The 4,505-nt window shown below is 41.2% G+C and overlaps 1 protein-coding gene across 1 annotated transcript in view; it reads left to right on the forward strand.

Moving 5' to 3' along the window:
• The window catches only part of DDX43 (DEAD-box helicase 43), a 24,628-nt gene extending 22,731 nt beyond the window's left edge, over window positions 1-1,897 (forward strand). The window contains exon 17 of the mRNA XM_006089330.3: window positions 1,464-1,897. The gene's annotated coding sequence lies outside the window, so the exon portion shown is untranslated. The remainder of the gene's footprint in view (window positions 1-1,463) is intronic.
• Window positions 1,898-4,505: the final 2,608 nt, after the last annotated feature.

The raw sequence follows: 4,505 nt of genomic DNA on the forward strand, positions 1-4,505 counted from the left end.
GACTCCAGAGCCTGCGAGTCCTGGGAGGCTGCCCAGTGGTTGGGGCCACATTCCTTTCAGTAGAAACTGAAGATTGATAGGAGCCTGCCGGCTGAGGGGAAGGACCAGGAGGTCTGCCTTGTCCCATTCCTAATCCACAGTCCCGCTTTGCTGGTGGAGCCTCCTGAGCCCAACGCCCATGGCCTGGGCGCACAGGGGGCTGGGCCACCACCATCGCCATCGCCATGTTCCCTCTGAGCCCCATGCGGATGGCTGGGGCTGCACTCAGGAAGGGCTGCACACGGGGCGGGCCCCCTGCCATCCCCTTGTTCCGCCTGAGCTCTGCGCCGATGGCCTGGCCGCACACGGAGCAGGCTGCACACGGGGCAGGGCCCCACCATCGCCTCCTTCCATTTGAGTGCCAGGGCCACTTTTGCCCTGCCACCGGGCTCTTAGCTGCCACTTGGGTTTCCGATCACCGAGTGGCAGGCGGCTTCTTCCCCTTTCGCCTCCCAGCATTGCGCCTATATATGCAAATTAACCACCATCTTTGTTGAACCACCATCTTAGTTGGCAGTTAATTTGCATATCGCCCTGATTAGCAAATGGGAAGGGTAGCGAAGTTATGGTTAATTACCATGTTTGTCTATTATTAGATAGGATTATTTTCCATACCAACAACTGTAAACCTACTTTTGCCCCACCCTGTACCAATGGCCAACAAACATGAAAGATGCTCAGTCTCACTAGTCACTAGGGAAATGCCAGTCAAAACCACGATGAGATCACCTCATACCCATTAGGATGGCTAATACCAAATAAACAGAAAGTAAGAGTTGGCCAGGATATGCAGAAACCAGAACCCTTGTGCACTGTTGGTGGGAATGTAAAATGGGGCATCCACTATCCAAACTAGCAATTACTCAAAAAATTAAAAATAGAATCCAGCAAATCTACTTCTGGGTATATATCCAAAAAAGTTGAAAGCAAGGTCCCTAGGAGGTATTTGTACACCTATGTTCATAGCAGCTTTCTTCATAATGGCCAAAAGGTGGAGGCAACCAGGTGTTAATGCATTGATGAACTAAGTGGTGCGTAAGAGGAAATTCTGACACATCCTATAAAATGGATGTGTCAGATCCATTGAAATCATGGATAGGATAGTGAAAGGATATCATGCTCAATGAAATAAGGACCTGAGGTAGCTAGAGTGGTCAATAAAAAGACAAACTAGCATGGTGGTTGCCAGGAGCTAGTGGGAGAGGGAAATGGGGAAATGTTTAATGGGGATATACTTTCAGTTTTGCAAAAAGAAAAGGTCGTAGAGATTGGTTGTAGAAAAATGAATATATTTAATGCTTTACTACTGAACTGTGTACTTAAAAATCGCTAGCATGGTAAGTTTTGTTATGTATTTCATCACAGTTATAACTTTTAAAAGATTTGGGAACAGCAGTTTACATTTTTTTCTGCTTATTTTTCAGAACTCAAGATTTTTTACAGATATAGTACTTCAGCTGTATGGAAATATGGAAACATGCTGATGGTGTTGAAAGACTTGACTGATTATTAAAATAATAGTGCTTTAAAATGTAGAATTCAATATTTTATAGTTTAACAAAATTAAAAGTATTTCAACTTGAGTTGAAAATTTTTGTAATGGATATTAAGGAATGTAGCATAAAAATTTTTTCACTTTTTAAAAATAAAAGTAAATTTTGTCTTCTGTAATGTTCCTGTATTAAAGTCAATCTTTAAAGGGTTTAAAGCTTGTTTGGATATTGTCATGGCAATGAAAAAGATACTAACAAAATAAAAATTTTTCTATGATAAAAGACATGCTGATCTCTTGTCTGTCTGCAGAGCCCTTTAATTTTGCGCTTACTAAATAGTATTTTGTTCGGGGGTTCTTTTAAGTGATTATACTTCACCTACTTTGAAATGAAACAGTAAAAGGATTTCATGGCAATGAAATATGCAACAGCTGTTCCTTACATTTTAGCCTATAGCCCCATGCTAAAATAAATCCTAGGAAAATTTCATTTCCATGAAATTTCCTTGACCAATGATACTCCCCACCTTTCCCTTACAGTTTTGTGTACAGCTTCCTGAATTCCATATATGATAGTTACTTTTATTAACATTTAGTATTTAGGTAGGTATTTATATTTGTGTATAATTAGGCCTTCACCATCTCATCTTACATTATTCATGCAGTAATAGTTTCCTAAGAAGATTAATAAGAAAACAAAGGAAAAAATATAAATTAATTAGGAAATAACAGAGTTCAGCCTGGCTAGCATGGCTCAGTAGTTGAGCATTGACCTATGCCCGGGTTGCGGGCTTGATCCCCAGTGTGGGGCGTGCAGGAGGCAGCTGATCAATGATTCTCATCATCAGTGTGGGGCGTGCAGGAGGCAGCTGATCAATGATTCTCATCGTTGATGTTTCTCTCTCTCTCTCTCTCTCTCTCCCCTTCCTCTCTGAAATCAATAAAAATATGTTAATTTTTTAAAAAAAATACAGAGTTCATTGAAAGCCAACGCCTGATTCTTTAGTAAGAACCATCAAATAGATATGTTTCTGATAAGTCTGAGTGGGGCGGGAAGAACAGCTCTTCCCACTCTAACTACCTTAGGGATATGGAGGCAAAAAAATTTTAAGAACAGTGTATAACATTATGTCAACAAATGTGAATTCATAAGCTTGACTATATTTTCCTAAGTTACCAAAATTAACTCCACACCTGTTTCTTTTAGTTTTGTACCATGTGTATGTATTGCCTTTTCTGAAATATATATAAAAGTGCTACTTTAAAAAAATATTACATGTTTTATATTTAGCCACGTGTATTAATTTAGCCAATATTTTCCTATAAGATTATGAATTTCCTGAGACATGTAAAGACAATGTAGAATTTATATTTTCATTTCCTTCTTATATATCCTAATATTTAGGATAGGACACTGCTTCCAAATATATTTGTATGTTGAACAAAGCCCACCAGTTTTATGGAGGCAATGGTCATTTCTAATATTGTCTCTTACAACCTTCCACACATTTGTGCTTGGTGAAAAGTGGTGTTCAGTAAGGGCTTAATGAATGAAGGTGATAGATAACTATGTATTTTGTCTTTATCATTCCAGTCTGGTAAAGCTTTCAGATTTTAAATACTCCTTTTGCTTTGTATTCCTTGACTAATTTCTTTCCCAAAAGAATCAACCCTTTAATATTAATTAGTTTAAGACAAATAGAGCAGAATAATTTTTTATTCATTTTTATCCATCATTACAGTGACAAATTTCAAACATTTAAAAAATATATATTTTTATTGATTTCAGAGAGGAAGGGAGAGGGAGAGATAGAAACATCAATGATGAGAGAGAATCACTGATCGGCTGCTTCCTGCACACCCTCTACTGGGGATTGAGTTCGCAACCTGGGCATGTGCCCATGGCTGGAATTGAACTTGGGGACCCTTCAGTCTACAGGCCAACGCTCTATCCACTGAGCAAAACCAGCTAGGGCCAAACATTTCAATTATAGTCACTCTAATTCTTCTCTTTTTAAAAATATCACATGATCTCACATGTGGAATCTAATGAACAAAATAAACTGGTGAACAAACATGGTCAGAGTCATGGAAGCATGGAATAGACTGACAGATCTCAAAGGGAAGGGGTTGGAAGTGGGATGTTGGGAAGAGATTAACCAAAGAACTTATCTATCTATATATAAAAGGCTAAGTGACCAACTATCCGTCTGTCCGACTGGCCGGTACATATGATGCGCACTGGCAATCCTTTATAATAAAAGGGTAATACCCAAATTGACCCTAACAGCAGAACGACTGGGAATGACTGGTCACTATTGCACACACTGACCACCAGGGGGCAGACGTTCAATGCAGGAGCTGCCCCCTAGTGGTCAGTGCGCTCCCACAGGGGGAGCTCTGCTCAGCCACAAGCCAGGCTAACGGCTGCCAGCACAGCAGTGGTGGCGGAAGCCTCTCCCGTCTCCTCAGCAGTGCTAAGGATGTCCGACTGCAGCTTAGGACTGCTCCCCGCTGGCAAGTGGACATCCCTTGACAGCTCCCGGGCTCCCAGAGGGATGTCTGACTGCCAGCTTAGGCCTGATCCCCCGGGGAGGGGGCCTAAGCCAGCAGGTAGACATCCCCCGAGGGGTCCCAGGCTGCGAGAGGGCACAGGCTGGGCTGAGAGACCCCCTGAGTGCACATTTTTGTGCACCAGGCCTCTAGTTTAAAAATAAACATTGACTCACACATGCACAATACATATAAAGCTCTCACTGGTGCCAACTGCACAAGTGTTGTAATATTATAATACTATATTAAATATACTATTTTGATATGTAATTTTTTGCAGTAATGTAATTACCACACAAATCTTTCTTCTAATTAATTTCCTTTCAATGTGCAGCATGAATCCGTGCACCAGGCTGCAGGTATGCACATATGCATAGCTCATGGACACAGACAACAGTGTGGTGAAGGCCTGGGGTGGGGC

The sequence above is a fragment of the Myotis lucifugus genome, unplaced genomic scaffold (genome assembly GCF_000147115.1).
Source record: "Myotis lucifugus unplaced genomic scaffold, Myoluc2.0 scaffold_59, whole genome shotgun sequence".
In the NCBI taxonomy this organism is placed as follows: Eukaryota; Metazoa; Chordata; class Mammalia; order Chiroptera; family Vespertilionidae; genus Myotis; species Myotis lucifugus.